Genomic DNA, 17,867 nt, shown 5'->3' with positions numbered 1-17,867 from the left:
TAAAGATAGAAGTCTTTCACTTTCTTTGTCTGAATGGAACCTCAATATTAGCCTTACAGTTGTGTCCCATGAAAAAAGTTGAATGGTCCTGACTTGTTTGTTACAAGAATGCAAGTTTAAAAACAACAAAACATTGAATTAAAAATGAATTACTGGGATACAATAATTAGCATTGAGGTCAACAATGTTAGGGTTTAGAGGGATTTAGTTGCCTCATCGATGTGACACCTCCCCATCTCTAATGTGTTACCATGGTGCAGACAATCAGATTCCTTTCTGTACATCGGCCCATAGATCCAGGTCGTGGGATACCAGAGTTTGGGACTGATGGTTTTGTACCCCATCTTGTTCTGTACTCTGGGTGAGGCATCATGTGTAGATCAAGCTCCGAAACAAGCCATCCATACGCTTGACACATGACTTCACTACCAGCACTTTACGTTGGACGGACACTGTTTGGCCTTTAATCTCTGCTGTGTTTCCCTGTTAGCCTCAATAAACATTAATACAGTTTCTCTCTCACATCTGTCTTGACCCTTAACTGATGTTGGCTTCCTGTCACAGAGGTCCAAAGTTATATTGAAAGACTTGTGTATAAATAAATATAGCTCTGACCAGATTTTTGCCCTTTTTACTCTACCGAAGCAGTGTCTGACGTGTCCCTTGTTTTGTCACGGAGACAGAGATTCGTGTGCCAGATCTTTCAGCCACTGCTGTGATATTTCCTTCTCGCCTCGCTGGCAGACGAGGCCTGTTGGTTTTGGACGATACCGTCTCTCAGACCAGTTGGCACTGTCTGGAACTGTTCAGGACACACAACCTCCTGTCGACTTTCAACCCGCCCACAACACCACCCCTCGTTCAGCCTATCCATGGAAATCCTGAGTTGATGAATTGTGTCACAGTTTAGTTGTGAGAATGAATTCTCATTTTCCTTTGCATGGAGTGGAGGAAACAAAGGCTTTCCTGACACTGTAGGAAAAGCAGAGCACTCAAATGTAAACATTCATAACTATATGGTTGTTTTGCCATTTGCCTGAGAAAAATAAATGTACTAAAATAATTACACAAACTAGAGCAACGAACATGAAACAAAACAGAAAAGTGTTTGGTGCCATTACAAAAACTCAAGTTTCAGTCTTTCTGATTGAACACTCTGACTGTCTCACTTTTCCTGTGCCACACTTGAAAGCAGAACATGCAAACTGCACAAATGTTCATAATATTTTAGTTTATTTCAACATATAAAATGCTGTTTATAGTCAAAGTCATAAACAATTAAGAAATTAGAGAAATTAGAGGTCAAGAGGCCAAAAACCTCCACTCTCTACAAGTGACAAAATGTAATAAAAAGTAAACTAAGAAAACGTAATAAATTTTAAAAAACTACACAAAATGAGCTGAAAAGAACCAAAGTTGCTCTCTAACAGTAGCAGTCTGTCCACCAACTGTTTTTTTTGTTTGAGTTTTATTGGCTAATCCAAACACAATCTCACTCTTTACTTTTTAAGGAACTGCCTTCAGTCTTGTAAACGTACCTCTTATTTTTTTATTTCTCTGTGATTTAGATATATTTATAGAACCAGACTGTGTTTCACGAAACTAAAGAACTCTGCACTATACTCTCCTATTAGTCCCATTTGAAATTTAACAGCCACTGGACACAGCCAACAGCATCCGAGAACAAATTAGCTAAGTGTCATAAATCACACTTTTATTTCCCCTGTTATCGTGAGGTGTACTAAAAGGAATTTTTTTTTTTCTCCTAGTCTGGATTTACACTCGGTTTTGGTCGTTGACTTCAGTGTCATAAATCCCACCTTCATTTCCTCTGTTATCATCCGATGCAATTTGTCGCTGTAATAAGAGATCAGTGTAATTTGCTGATTTTGAACCACTTAGCTCTGCAGTCATGCTTGGTTTGGCGTCCTGGGATTTTTAATTGCAGATTGACTGAAACAATGGTTAACACTTGCAGTGTTATCCCTGACCTTAATCTGTGCTTCATTTTTCCAACATCAGTCTGGAAATGTCAGCGTCAAGTTGTTTTTTGCCTTCTTCTCAAGAATAAGGCCAGTGAGAGACAAAGCTGATCACACTATTTCAGTGTTTTTTTAAAACAATAAATGAAGCTTGAATTGTACAGCTGCTCCTGATTTGTATAAGCATTATTATGTGAGAGGATTGCACATCCCTGACCACCTCTTTGACAGATGACTGGAAATGCCTGTCTGAGGTGTAATTGGGTTTTAAGAGTGGGACCTAGGCCCATTAAATTATGTGCTGCATGCAGGGGAACTAATTGAATTTGAGCCCTGCTGGCATATGGCATGTGCACTGGAAACATTTCCCAAACATTAAACCCCAATTAGGCTTTTCAGGATGGGAAACGTGTTGCTCAATGAAAGGAAGTGAAGATGCTGATGCCTGTCAGACTCTTTGCTAGTGTCTGAGTCAAATGTGCATTCATTTATCAGCTTGTTTCTAATTAATTGCTCCATTTCCACTGGACCTTTAGGGTTTTTCTAATTTAGTTTGATTACTTTTATTCTCTGGCTGCAGTGCAATAAAGTCACTAAGCTGGAAGTCTAAAAGTCGGGAAATCTGAGTGTGTGTGGGGCTCTCCTGTGCGCATGCTCCCCCCCCCCCCCAGCTCAGAGGAGCAGCTAATGCAGTTATATAACAGTCAGTGCAGCCGGCGTCTGCTGTGAGCCAAATGCCAGGCCAGTCCTGTTACATAAGCCGTCACAGTCATATTGTAGCAGTACGGAGCGCTCACACCACAGCTTGTCCCTGCACTCCTTCCTCTGTCTGTCTCTCACTGTCTTTTTCACCTCTCCTCTTCTTTTTTAAAAGCTCTCCCGCACCTTCCCTCCCTTCCATATATCCTCTCCTTTCCCTCCCTCTTGTCTTTGCTGTGGAGCTGCTCCAACATCAACAAAAAAGACTTTAGGCTGGACGCAGATTCATACACACCTCTAAAAATATAAGATATAAAAGCTCACATGCAGAGAGGATATTATGATGATTTTAAAGGCATAATTTGATTTCAATTGACGCATCAGTAACAGCCACTCTCTGCATTCTTTCTGAAACCGACCCTCATCGGGCTCATCCCAGGTATGAGTGGGTCAGATGGACAGGGTCATCAGATCAGCAGGAAAATCACTAAGAGCTGTGTGCAAACAAACAGTGTCTGTGACCACTTAACAGTTCATACAGTCATCAGGAGAAGTTAATTGATTGTGGCCTCAAGTCCTGACCTCCATTATATTGTGTGTAATGCCATGTCAGCATCCATTTAGAAGTGATGTGCAAAAATGAAACAACAAATCTACTCAATGGTCCCATTTCCAGAGTTGGAAAGTCCTCATTTGGCTTAACCATTAATGCTACAAAGAAGATGTTGTATTTAAAATCACATATTGATAGATGTTGCCAACATTTGTGTGACAACAAAGAGCGAAGGAAAAGCATCAAGTGAGTCATGAAATATGATCAGAACGATTATTTGTACGATCGTATTGAGTGTATGTAGTCACCTACATACAAGTGGAGATCTAAATTAGTGCATTCAAATTAATATTTTATATAAGCTCGTCAATGATGGTTGCATTGAAGAGCAGTTTGAGGGCTGGAGGCACAATATAAAGCAGATTCACTGACACTGACACAGGTTCAAAAGGTTTGAAACATTTACATGTATAAACTCGGGTGTGCAAAAAGAAGGTCTGCACATCTCTGAAATCTTGACTATTCATTCTTAGGAGTTGGATGTGAGTGGTGGTATAAATATTATAGTCTATGTGTGGATGAGATATTGCTGCAATATCAGACAAAAAACTGAAATAAACCAGCTGACATCAAAGGGTGCTACCTCATTCAGTTCCAAATCCTGGTTTAAAGAATGAGGTGGCTAATTAGAATTAAAAGCATTAACCAGGAACTTCTACTTTCCAACCAATGGCTGCCTCCGTTTCCTCAATAATAATCAGGAGGCGGGCTCGGCGCGCCTGTTGATTGGTGGAGGCAGAGAGGGGGGGCGGCACCCATCGGACCTGCGGTGCTGGGTGGTGCGGAGCCGCGGAGTGTGTTTCGCGTAGGGCGAGATGTTGTTTTGTTGTGGCGATCAGCTGAATGTGCCAAAACTGTCCGGTCTGACACAGCAGCGGGAATCACCCCGGGCCCCCCCGGCTCTGCCCCCCCACAAACGCAGGCGCGGAGAGCGGTTCTATCCAGCATCGCAATCCAGGAAATGCGGACTCCTTCTGGCCCTTTCGCTACGGGATAAATGGCTGCAGCGCCCGTACTGTAGCAGCAAGCTGGTAAATATTACACCGTAACACCACTGCCTGCCTATCACTTAGTTTCCGTTGTGTTGCTGCGGCTGTCACGTTGAGGAGTTGCACGGTGAGAAGTTGAGCGCAGGATCCCAGCCGTGCTATCAGAGTGAGAGCGGGGCATGAAGTTGAGGTGCCTCGTTATGTGTTGTGGTGATGATAGTGATGGATAAAGGCTATGGTGAGCTGCAGACAGACAGAGGATCAGTTCAGGGGGGGGGGTTTGGAGAAACTACAGTGCGTGCAGCGCTGCACACACAGCTGACAGCATATGCTTCATCACGTCTGTCCTTTATAACAAACCTGCTGATGAGAGCAACAGTGCGGACTGACACACACACACACACACACACACACACACACACACACACACACACACACACACACACACACACACACACACACACACACACACACACACACACACGCACATTTTAAGATCCCCATTAATCCTTCCTGTGAACTTATTTGAAACTGGATAAACCTACACTTCGCAGGTTTGTAGGGGATGACATCATGCTTTTGTACTCTGTTATGTGATAGATGGGTGAAGTTGAGCCAAACAGGTTTATTTTGACGGATGTTTAATCACTCCATTCGTTTTTTTGACTGGTTTAAAGTCAGACACGTGGTTTATATTTACATATCAGGGTATAATGTATGTTATTAGTACATTTGCATACTGACACACTGAATGACTGTTGCCTGACGTGTTCTGTTAGGTCATTTCCTTACATCTATCTTTAAATGTCAGTTCCTTAAGTTTACGCATGGCCTGCTGTGACGATACATTAATATAACATTCATCAGGTGAAATTAAATAAGATGTTTGATGCCAGACAAAGTCATTGCACTTGTTGTGTCTTTAGTGTGGCAGGAAGTGAGGTAAAGGATGTGTGATTCTCTGCAGAAGGTAACCACAGTGGTTACGCAGCTGTGTGCCCTATAGCTAGGTGCTGCTGAGAAATACTTTATTTTAAATATCAGTGGAGGTTTAATATCTCCTCAGTGGAATTATTTCACCCATTCCAAGGGAATGTAGATTTGGAAAAAAAAAAAAAAACAGCAATGCAGCATAGCTCTGGGTGCTTACTGTAACTTACAGCATAGAAATACAGTAAAGTGTCAGAGCTTGGTGGTGAGGGGGGCTGAGTGGAGAAAGGCCAATATGCAATTATTTCTTATTGAATCAGCACAAAGTGGCAGCCTTACAGTACTCCACTCTGGCCTGGATCAAGACCACTTGTGGTGCTGGCTGGAGAAAGGCGCTAGCTCAGCAGGCACCCAATGAAAGCATTGCTCCATTTCTTTGCAAGTGTCCAAGATTGTTTGACATCATGAAGCATTTGATCGTTGAAAAAAAAAAGAATCTGGGCTTTGAGGATTACTGCCATTTATGGTTTCAACATGGACGGGGATAAAAGCTGTGAATCAGACTTACTTTGATGTTTATATACCATTGTAACTTGGCTGCAATCTTAGAAGGTGCCTCATTAAGGATAATTACTTTTCTTTTGTGGAAAGCTGGAAGTGAATGTGCTATAATCTGTGTAGCTGTACAACCTGTTTTCATACAAGTTCACAGTTTAACAGTGCCAGGTCATTACAGAAAGCTCTGGTATTCAGTACCGTGGCTGTAGACCTACGCAATGAGTTTGTTCAGGAACAATTAAAGCGAAACATAACTCTCTGTAGGCACCAAAACTAGTTACTTTCACCTCAGTCAGTCAGGCAGGTTGGTGTGTCTATACCGCTGCCACACGGAAAACGGCAGTTTTTTGCCAATTAACACAGAGCCACTCAACACCTTATAAAGTATCCCCTACTTTCAGTCCTGTGGCATACCTTCTCCACTTCTCTATCTCTAACACACTATCCTGGCAGGTGGTGACGTGTTGCTATACAGTAAATGCATGAGATGCCATCAGCAGCGGGTCCTGTGGATTCCCTGCTCAGACATTCAGACACACCTCCCCAGATAAGAAGGACTGATAAACACAGCCTCACTGGCGCAAAGGACAAGGGGATGATCCGTAGTTGTTGTTCTTTTATGAGTAAGAGTGACAGTTAAGTTCAAACCCATGATGTGAAATTAAACGGATGGTGTGACCTTGTAGAAAAAGTGAACAGTGAGTTGGCAGGGTGTTCCTCTTCACGCATAACTGTTGGTTTCACAGATTCCGCAAAGTATGAAAAAGCATGTATGAGCATGGTTAAAGTTTTGTTTTCTCTGCATGAGCACAAAAGAGGGATGTTATCACTCTCCTACAAGAAAAATAGGCACACACAGAGTGGCACACATCCAGTGAAGGCTGTAAAATCCTGGTGGCTGGTGGACACAACCTTTTTATGTCCCTGCTGATGGTCATTCATTCTGTACTCTGAAGCACCCGAGAAGAATAGAGCCAGTGTAGTGCTGGGAGACCACAGTGAACCAGGAACAAGACTTTGGATACAAAAACAAACACAATCTATAGTGAAATAGTTCTTATCTATTTGAAAAGCCCATGTAGTCTGCTTTCATTTTTGAACATTTCCATTGAAACATTTATTAAATATGGAGATGTCCTGCTTTTCTCAATTTGATGTTTTTTTATAAGGTTTTTTTATCAGGTTCTGGACTGACAAAACAAGAACTTAAAGTCATCACTCTGGATTTCGAGAAACTGTGATGGACATTTTTCACTATTTTGTGCCTTTTGTTTGTAGCATTGAGAAAATGTAAAAAAAAAAATATGTCCAGAACATAATTGTTAATGCACAACATACAGTATGTGCAATCAGTTCTATTGTATTCTGAATAGATGTCATTTAGTTTCATGGCCTCACTGGAGTCAGTGGTTCTGCTTTTTGTGTCATTTGGGTGTGTATGTGTATGTGTCAGGGGGTTGCGGTCGTCCCTCAGTGTTTGGCCTCGACTCAACCTCTCGCCCTGGCCAGTGTGTTAGCTGCCCCTTCAAGCGCAGATAGAATTTCCTTGTGTTTGCCGGAGAGCGACAGTGTGTATATGTGTGTTAGTGTGCCGGCCTGGCATGGCTCCCATGTGTGCCAGCCCAGGTTATGTAATGATGCATACAGTATGTGGGTGACGCTGTGCAGTCGGCGCACGTTTTGACAGGGAGGGAGGACACAAAGCAGAGACGTTACTCATTCTAACACTGACCTTCGTGAGAGTTCATCATTAGCTCCTTCGGCACGGTTGGTAGCCAGGAGGAATGTGGAGGGGATATGCTGTTTGTAATGGAAATCCTGCCTCAGAATAAGCCATACGTTTATAACATTACTCCAACTTTTCACAAGGCCATAATTTGTCCCTTTCACTGGATTTCCATTTGCTTTTGTTCTTCTCTGTACATGTTATAATCTGTGTTCTTCTTGTGCAGGTGTTCACTTTCCCCAGTAGCCTTGTTGTGCAATATTGATTGTAAGCTTCTTCGCTGCTTACCACAGGTATGTCTGCAGAGGGCTCAGCCAGGAACTCATCGGTGAGGCTTGTGTAACGGTCGAGAGAGGCTGCTACGGACCGCAGGGGAAAAAAAGTAATAACACATGCAGTATCTTATCAATTCCTGTATATTTAGATTTGATTGAAGGAGTTAGACCTCGCCCTCAGGAGGTCGGGTGTGTCCCTCTCTTTCTAGTAAGGCATCTGTGTTGCCTTGAAAGATTAGCCATAGACGCACGCCCAGTGTGTTCATTGATCGGTGAAGCAGACGAGGGATTATATTTCGAGCCTCTTCCAAATCTTTGCTTTCTTTCTCTGGCTCCCATGATACACACTCACACTACACAGATTGCATTCTGTAGGTGTCTCACCACAATAATCGTTGTGTTCTGTTCTATATTTTGCTTTACTCTCACCAAAAAGGTCTTCCTAAGTTACATTTCGGTCGCTGCTGTGTATCTGAGTGCCATGATAATGAGAGTGATGTATATGTGTGGGGGAGGATAAGGAAGAAGAAGAAGAGAGACACTATAAGTATACTTTACTAGTGAATACATTTTTCGATTTTTTTATTTTTGCTCTAAAGCATGATTCCTTTCCTTGTTTCTTTTCCTTAAGTGACTTATCTCCTGTCTACTCATTCCCTCTCCTCTCTTTTTGTTAATTATCTTCTCCCGTCCACTAGTTTTCTTTCCTTATTCCTTTTTTAAATGTTGTGTTTCTTCTCCTCTGCATTTCTTTCCCTTTCATCTCATTTTGTGTCTTCTTCACTTTTCTCCTTTCCCCTTGTTTATTCTCTTGTCTTTTCATTTCCTTTGCCTCTGTCTCCACTTTTCTCATTTATTTTCCTCTTCTCTCCTTCTTCTCTGGAGTCCTGTGTTTCAGTAGTAAGGCGTCCCTGCAGTAACTGTGAGTAACGATTGGAGGGGATTTCTGCTCTGCGGGAGGGTAAGAGGGCTTTGGGCGGAAAATTCTTCCAACCCTGCCGCGGATATCGAACAAATCAAGGCAGCAGGCGATGCTCCAGCACAATCCTCCCCGGCCATGTCCATGAAGCAGAGCAGTTAAATTCACCCCTGGACCCCCTCCTTAAGAGGCACTCTTTAAAAGCCCTTTGAAATCTGTGAAACAGCCTTCAGTTTAATCCAGATGTGTTTAGTCTCTCGTGGTGCTGTCAGTCTGCGGTGAAACAGCTCAGCCTTGAGGGGCTCTCTCACCTGGTGAGCCTTCATGCTATGAGATGTGTTGGCTTGTGTGGAGTTCTGAGTCATACTCCTTTTTTATATTCTGGACGAGATTCTGCGGTTTGATCCATAATGTAGTATATACAAATATCTGAAACAAGTTCTACGTTTGCTTTCTGCAGTGACACACATGCATGTGCATTTGCTATTTACAGCATAATCCCTGAAGGCCTGCTGTGCCCTGACAATGTCAGGTAAGGTCACTTAAAGAACACCTCATTTTAGATACTGTTAATTATGCAGGAGTGCGGTCGACTGTCTTCACTTGGGAAGGTCATTTTTGCTTCCAACCCCATTAAAGGGCACACATCTACAGAGTTCGGTCTGTGTGCTGCGTTGGGGTAGGATATTGTTCGTTTTTGTTGTGGTTTTGCCATGCTTCTGGTGCTGTACGGGCATCCTGTTTGAGGGTGGAAACCTACTTTAAAACCTTCAGGTCTCGCTGTTGTCCTCCATTTTATGTCACACTGCAAACAAAGGTGTATTTACACAAGATGTGTTTGTGTACACTGAATGTTTCTGCATGTTTATATATATTCTGTGAATGTTTATGTGTTCGATGTATTTGCTGATGCGTCCATATTGCAGCCCCTAAGCGAGGGCGTCTGATACACCTAATTGAAGGTCAATATTTGCATGAGCATTCCTACAGACAACTTTCCTAGCTTGGTCTAGAGACAGAACACAGGCTACCACTGTACTTCAATAACATCAGATTGCCTGTCATATTCAAGTACAGCAGTGCCAAACCTCTCCACACTATCGTACAGTTGTACTGTGCCAATGTGTTGGAAAGGTCTTTCATAGCCTGCAATTATTCTGCAAGAGATGGAAAGAAGTGGCGATTTTGTAAAACCAATCACCAGCAAAGGCCTTAACGTTGCAAAGTGCACTGCTGCGCTTGCTAAATATAGGGGAATGAACCTGAAGAACACAGCGCATGGCAACTTAAATTCAGTAAACATATGGGAATTTACTTACTTGATAATACATTTGTTATAGACGGGGAGTTAAAACAGTTACATGGACTGGAGGAGAGACAAGACAGGATACAGAATGCAGCAATGAGTCAAAGAGGATTGCTCCTGCAGGTCCACATCTTTGGAATAGGACTAGAAAAAGGCTGTGAGTTTCTCGAGTGTACAGCTGAAATGTTGGGTCAATTAACCTGTTAAGCTCTGAGCCTCTTTTTCAGGTCTCGGGCTCGAAAATGACATTCCCAGAACAAATTACTATATCTTCCCTTTTTAAAAGGGGTAAATTAATACTATTTGTTCTCAAAGCAATGATAAACCTGTGAGTTGGATGTAGAAAAGTCAGAATCAATAAAAAAAAAAAAAACAGTAAATTCAAATTGAACTAGTAAAAAAATGTGGAAAAGTGTTCGTCCAAAAAGAAAACATTACTTATAGTGAAAACCACCCTTGAATGATGGGATAGTAGACTAAAAGATTTAGGAATCCAAACTATAACATATAATAAGTACCCTGTATCAAGATTGATGCAAATCAAGTTAAATTTCACATCTTTAGAAAAAAAAAAAACTTCTGTGGTCCTTTGGGTGAATTTTCCATATCTCTGGCCCCCCTCGTTCGATTTTGATGATTGACATCGCTTTTTAACCGTTAGAGCCAATAGAATCAAGGAGAAGTTCCTAAAATCCATCTAAACATTACCCATTGGTGAATGAGTGATGCGCAGCCAGAATGCCCCAGAACCGGAAGCTGCGATGCACTCTGGTAGCTATCATTAGCAGCTAATATGAAAACTCCGTTATTGACATAAAAATTGAATGATGGATTATCAGTAATCATTTCAAAGTGACACAGACACATTGGATTAACTTTCAGCAGCGTTTTTATCGTTCTAATGCCATTGATCACAACTTTTGATCAGAACACAGCAACGGTAAGACTTATTTTCCGATTTGGTCCCGTAAAGCACATTTTTGTTGTTGTTTGTTGTCATTTCGCCGCGAGTTCTGATCGCTCAGTGATGATACTAATACCTGTAGAATCTGTGGAATCTCAGCTTGCTAATCAATATCTTGTTTGTGCAGATACGATAAGTAATAAGGTTATTTTAACGTGAGTTCTGTGCTAGTGTTAGCATTTTTTCGCTCAGGGCTAATTTAGACGCTTCTTGTGAGACTTGTGTTTTGTTTCGGTAAAAATGGTTCGTATCGTCAGTTAGCTGAGTTTCTTCCCGTTAATCGGGTATGACACATCCATAGGTTTTAAAATGTTAAGAAGCCCTGAGACACAATTTCGTGAAGAAAAGAACCCGCAGCCCCCGGTACCGGGGGCTCTCGGGCTTAACAGGTTTTAAACAATCGACAGAAAAATTCGATCATCGATAGAATTGTTTCAAAAAATGTAGAGAAATACATGCTACACACTGGTTCCAGCTTCTAACTATCATTTATAATACTGCATATTTGTTGACTTTTGGTCATCAAAAACATGGCTTTCAAGATGTCATCCTAAACTCTACAAAATAATGTTTTGTTTTATTTGACATTTCTTATTGACCAAATGTATCATGTCAGATGAATCAACACTGACATAATCGTTTGTTGCAGCCATAACGTCTACTTTATCAGGCATTTAGTGAACAGAGGAGACTACTTGGTCTCAACAGAATCGAAGGTCAAATGAATGGATAATACTGATAGCTTTTTCCATGTTTAGCTCATTAACTATACATCGGGTCTAAGGTGAACAGAAACTGATTGTAGAGGATATATATCCAAAGATCTAAAGTTGCAAAGCATTAAAAAGTGGACCTTTTTAAATGTTTGGAAAACTGTGGTTTATAACACATACTTTGACGACATATTGGCAGTCATGTGACGAGTATGAGGTTATATTACTGTATTTTCTTTTTTAAATGTTTGTCTTTATCTTTTAATTCCTAATGACACAGAGGTAATCTATTAGCCTCAGTCAAACAAAAGGTAAGACTGCAGGTGAATCATCTCAGGCAGGATCAAACACAATGCCCTGAAGTAATCCTGTGTCTTGTCACCTTGTCATGGTGTATTAACAGTTGAAGACAAACGTCAGCTGATGGTACTGCTCAGCATAAATCCTTCTGTTTGGGAAGCTATGGATGGATGGAAGAGAACATGTTGTAGATATTCCGCCACACAGAGCTGCTGACACAGACTCGCCTATGTGTAATTGAGAAAATAAATATGATAAGGAAAAAAAAGCATGTGCTGGTCCTCACATGGCTTCATGTTTATCCGCTAAAGCTGAAGGTTTCAACACCTTTTGGGGAGAGCAAGGATAGATGGGTTGTGGTAAAGTTGAGGAAAGAGACAGGAATTACAGCAAATAGTTGAGGCTAACGCTTGATAGGCCTACTCCTGCACAAAGGGTCCATCCATCAATCCATGTTCTATCCTGTACCCTCCCGTTCTGTGAAGGAAGGATCTGCAGCGCATCAACGTGTATACTAAACTAAAGGGGCATAACAGTGAAGTGAAATTATGTGGATTCTATAAATGTTGTGCTACAGCCAGTGATTATTTTAATTGTCATATAAGCTGCCGGTTCGTTCCTATTAATCATTGATCAATAGAGTGTCACAGTGACGCGTCCTAAAACCCGGAAGTAAGTTAGCATTGTACCACTTCCGGTTCCTTCGACAAAAAAGCAATGCAATTTCTCCATAGGATTTTGGAAAATAGCTCGAAATAAGGTTTGTGGTTGACACAAATTNGAAGTAAGCTGCTTACGGTTCCTTCGACAAAAAAGCAATGCAATTTCTCCATAGGATTTTGGAAAATAGCTCGAAATAAGGTTTGTGGTTGACACAAATTTAAGAGACATATCACGTTTTGTTCTACGACATTAAATACATCAGCAGTGACCCCACTGGTGATTTTTGAAGAGTTTACGTGTCTAAAAAACGATGGTTGTTAACAAGTGGCTGAATAGGACTACAGAAGTTGTCGAAGCCGTTGTACGTCATTACACCGAACACGTAAACACTCCTGCTAAGTTTGTTTTTTCCCCGTGTTCTGCTTGAAAGCAAGTACCTGCCTCCTGCAAACTGTTAAAACAAACGCTTCAACTTGTACAATTTTGAATCTGTATTTTTGAATATGGATCTTAAGTTGCGTGACATTGAAGCAGCGACCCTGCTGTAGTTCGTTTATAGCATAACGTTAGCATTTTGCTTCTGGCGATTAGATTTATGATTCGAAAATTCTAAAAGTAGTGTGTGGATATTATCCGGCTGAACAAAACGTGATCCATCTCTGAAATGTGTGTCAACCACAGAACTTATTTCGACCTATTTTCCAAAATCCTATGGAGAAATTGTATTGCTTTTTTGTCCGGAAGGAGTTTATTTCCGGGTTTTAGGACGCGTCACTGTTGCACTCTTTCTCTAATACCTTTCAGAAAGGTGATTTTTCGTTTTGTTTAGTCAGTTAAAAACCCAAAGATATTAAGTTAAATATGATTTATTTTAGAGGCTGAATACTATTTTGCCTGAAAAGCTTATCTTTTAATGATTGAGTATCAAAATAGTTGCCAATTTCTTCTCTGTCAACCGACTTATCAATACGTCGACTAACTGTTGCACGTCTATAAATCTTAACTGATTTAGGACTTACAGCCATAACAAAGACCAAAGCTTTGTGAAATGCACAGTGGCAAATGTTTTAGGGGAAAGGACAGAGAATGCTGTCAGAAGTTCTCCCCCTTGGAGGTGTTACAGTGATTTATATTATGTAATCCTCCTGTCCTCAACAACCTCCAACAGTCAGCAGTCCCAGTGTTTGCACCCAGGTAGTCCCCCACCTCCTCCCCTTTCCCCCCGCTTTGCACCGTCAGCACAGCGCTAGGGAGCAACCCCAGCTTAGTCACTGCAGACTTTGATTTTTCATCAACACTCTGCAACTCTAATATGCTTAATGGCACTGCGCTCGCCCTCTGAGGACGCCCGTCTTGCCCTCATGTCAGCTGATTGACAGGTTGCTGCTGGGCCAGAGAAGGGGGAGAGAGAGGTTGTTTTAGGGTGTGCACACGGTGCTTCTGGTGCATCTCTGGCCCCAGGGTGATCGCTATATTTCACTCTGACACCCACATCTGTAGGGAGACCAGAAGCTGCACGGCTGCTAGCACCTCCCTTAACTTCTCTTTTTCCATTTTCTCCTCCCTTTCTTTCTTGGTTTTATGGTCTGTATGTATTTATCTCAGAAGCTGATCAGGATTCTCTGAAAGTATCCGAAGCAGCGGGGCTGGTTTCCCACTCACTGTCCCTGAGTAGGGTGTCCATTACGGTGGGGGTGCCTAAATTACACAGAAGAGGGAGATCAGGAAAAACCCAGCGAGAGTTTTGTGGAGGGAAGAGGGCGGGGGGGCCGGGGGCTGGTGCAGAGTGGAGAAATCAATTTGTCTCTAAGCAAAAAAGAGGATGAGACACACATAAAGTACATTGTTGCATGCTTAAAAACAAGAGAAAAAATATGTGTGTGCAAATTAATGATTTGAAAATTGTCTTTATGACAAGGGGTTTAACAACATTGTAAATCTTGAGTGGCTCAGTCAGTAGGGGCTTGGACTGGGAGCTGTACGGTCGCTGGTTCAAGTCCCCGGCCAGACCTAAAATATGGAGTGTGGACTGCTACTTGGAGAGGCGAGAAGGGACAGCAATGTGTTCAGCTGTGGCTGAACCACATCTAACCAAGCCCTGTAACTGACTGCCTTGTGGACACGATAAGAAGAAGACTTGGAGAGGTCCCAGTTCACCTCCTACCCTGCCGTGGTGCCCTTGAGCAAGGACACCCCCCCTTCCCCCCTCACTCCCATTGCTCCCCGGGCGCTGTACAATAGCTGCCCACTGCTCCTAGTACTAGACTCCTGGTACTAGGATGGGTTATAAGCAGAGGCCACATTTCACTGTGTGTGCTGTGTGCTCTGCATGTGTGACCATTAAAGAGGGTTTCATCCCTATTCTAAATCTTGAGTCCAGCTAAATTCCATTGGAGATATCCGTTGTCAATGTGAAGCATTATATTGTGTTCTCAGACTGTAAGACGGATGGCGTCTCTCGTCCTGTGAGAGCGAGCTGTCCCTGTTGCTAAGCCTGTGACACTCTTTCTTTTATCGGTCATTGTTATGTGTTTTGGACGGGGTTCTCTGTGGCTTTGCGGTGGCAGCGAGGACGGGGAGAGGGCAAAATGTTCTTCTTCTCTCGCTCAAGTGAAGCCGCAAAAGTCAGAAGCTTCATTTCCTTTGCAGAGAGTATCAGTGTTTCATCCCATCAATCTGTGTAATGCACTGTTTATTGCTTTTCTGTGTAACTACAGTGTTATCAGATTATCCCCAGTGCAGTTTTTCATGGCTTGCATTGGGTTCAATTGTATTCTGCCAAGCCCTAACTACTTTAGTTAGTGTGTCATCAAACAAGCCTGTATAAAGATTTCCTACAAAAGTTAGAAAGCAAAACTAGTCTTTTTGTCCTATTTGTCTCAGGGTGATATTTAATGTCCGTTTATTTTTATCCTCTTGTAATATTGTCAGTAATATTTAGGTTATTTCAGCCAGTTAACGTTTTTGGGCCTGATTAAAACATCTTTATTTACTCGCTTTACACTTCCATACATTTGAATGTGTGCAATATCTGCAAAACTATTGAACTGGATTGTATTGTTGTTGTGGTCATCAGCACATCATCAATACCATTGTTGGCATGCTATCAGGCTAAACTAAGGTGGAGATGGTGATGTTAACAACAGTGTTCAGCTCAAACAACTGCCTTGCCTGATTGAGGCTTCACAGAGCAGCTTGACGACTCATTAAATATAACATTTCTAAACTTGATCTAAGCCAATATAAAGTCAGACAGGGAAAATTATGTCCTTGCTCTACATTGAACCCTAAAACTGAGAGAAGGTTTATGTTGATGTCTGAGCGAAGGCCAGACTTTCCTTCGAGCAGCCGACTTGAAGCGATGTCTTTTAAACGCCTGTTGAGTCTTGCCAGACCACAATGAGTGAACTGCGGCCTGACAAGACCGTGTCTGCCATGACCTGCCTGATGTGATTCTGTCATGTTTGTGACAGTTGGTGGTTCTGGCAGTGTTAGCGCTTATTTGTGTGTGCCTGACCATAAAATCAAGGGAGAGTTGTCGCTGGATCTGAAACAGTCCTGATCTACGCTCTTCATAATCACAAACCTCAGCTGGTGAGTTCGCTCTTCACCCAACCGCATTCAATAATTGTGATTTTCTACTTTATGTTTTCTTCGTTTTGTAGTCCAACTACTTCACCAATGAAAGTTATCCTACTTGCCAGCCCCCAGATTAGATTTTTGTGGTTTTTAGATTAGATTTCAACTCTCACTGGAGGGCTCGTCTTGCCATTTGTTTAAGTTTTGTGGGTTTGGGTTTATGACTGCCTCATCTGCTATATAAATGTATTATAAACACATTGCTAGATTTCCAGAAAGGTATGCTGATAGTCTTTCATTTCATTTTTAGCTTCAGTATCTGAAATGCTTGATATCTTCACTGGTGTCATGTGTACTATGAGCAGCTAATCGATCAATGTAATGATTTTAAACAGGGAAATTATATTGTATATTATTTTACCCTTTAAATAGTCCTTTTAATAATTCTTTATCATATTTAAGACAATAGAATGATCAAAACCACTGATGAACTATAATTAAGTAAACATTTACTGAAAAAAAAATATTAAAAAACTCTGCATTTTGTGTTTTCAAAACTGTTGGAAAGACTTGGGACATTTTTATAGTGCCTGTTGAACGACTGACTGAACCTGAGTGACACAGCTGCCGACCACCAAAAGACAGCTGACGAGCTTGTTTACCAAGCACGTCGATCGGATTTCGATGTAGGCTCTCGTTGAAATTAATTAAATGACTGACTTGTTGATTATATCACTTACAGTGTAGCATGTATAGTCTGTGTTTCAGAGACAAGACTGATTGAGGCTGCAGGAAATCAAGTAACATGAATCTCTGTTTGTCTTTTATCCATGTCTACATTTTTGTTAATGGCTTGAAAGACAATTGGGCTCTGACCTCAAAATATTTTTCTCTGGCAAACATCATTGAGATTTCAATTACCCTCAGTTAGATGATACATCAGAAAAGTAAGTCATCAGGAACTTTGTGCATGAGAACACATTTGAGTTGCTCCCAACAAACTGGACAATTGTACACCTTGTACTTTATAATAAACATATACACATACACATTCCTGCCAAAATCCGCTCCAATTTGGAGCTTATCTATTGTGTCTTGACAGAGATCAATAATAAAAAAGGTGCAAAGCTGATTCCTCTGGAGCATGGTGAATTGAACTCAGTCTGCTGTACCTGAGGTTACCCTGAGATATCGGCCCAATCCCAAACCACACCCTACCCCTACACACTCCCCCTCCGTGACGGAGTGAACTCCTTGGAGTGACACTCGCAGCTCAACGAGGCTCCCTCCTGTCAGATGGAGGGAGTAAATACAGCAGCAAGCTTTGGGACAAACTCCCCTCTCTCCGACGGAAACAGGAAATGCCGTAACTGTATTTAACAACGGTTTCAAATCAGCATCTCTTAGACAAAAAAATTAAAATTAATAACTCAAATAAAACTCCAAACATCTTTAATTCTGTTACTTTTTTGTAAAGCTCTTTTAGTTTTAAACCTGATGTTTATAAGCTTCTTAGTTTTTCCAACTTTATAATAAAATGCACACATTTACCTTTTTCTAGACTAAACATAGGTATGATCCTAAGTTAAAACATATGAGGTTATCATGAGGTTGTGAACATCGCAGTTTATCAGTGGATGTTTGCTGGAAC

General features: G+C 41.6%; 1 protein-coding gene across 4 annotated transcripts in view; it reads left to right on the top strand.

The window, feature by feature from the left end:
* The first annotated feature begins 4,088 nt into the window (after positions 1–4,088).
* Positions 4,089–17,867, top strand: part of hivep3b (HIVEP zinc finger 3b) — a 38,425-nt gene continuing 24,646 nt past the window's right edge. For 2 of the 4 annotated variants that reach the window (XM_010774255.1, XM_010774256.1), the window contains exons 1-2: positions 4,089–4,325; positions 7,791–7,879. The gene's annotated coding sequence lies outside the window, so the exon portion shown is untranslated. The remainder of the gene's footprint in view (positions 4,326–7,790; positions 7,880–17,867) is intronic. The other 2 variants (XM_010774254.1, XM_010774257.1) reach the window with 1 other exon arrangement.

Source organism: Notothenia coriiceps, unplaced genomic scaffold, assembly GCF_000735185.1.
Source record: "Notothenia coriiceps isolate Sejong01 unplaced genomic scaffold, NC01 NC01_scaffold00013688, whole genome shotgun sequence".
NCBI lineage: Eukaryota > Metazoa > Chordata > Actinopteri > Perciformes > Nototheniidae > Notothenia > Notothenia coriiceps.
This window is presented reverse-complemented; position numbering and strand designations above follow the sequence as displayed.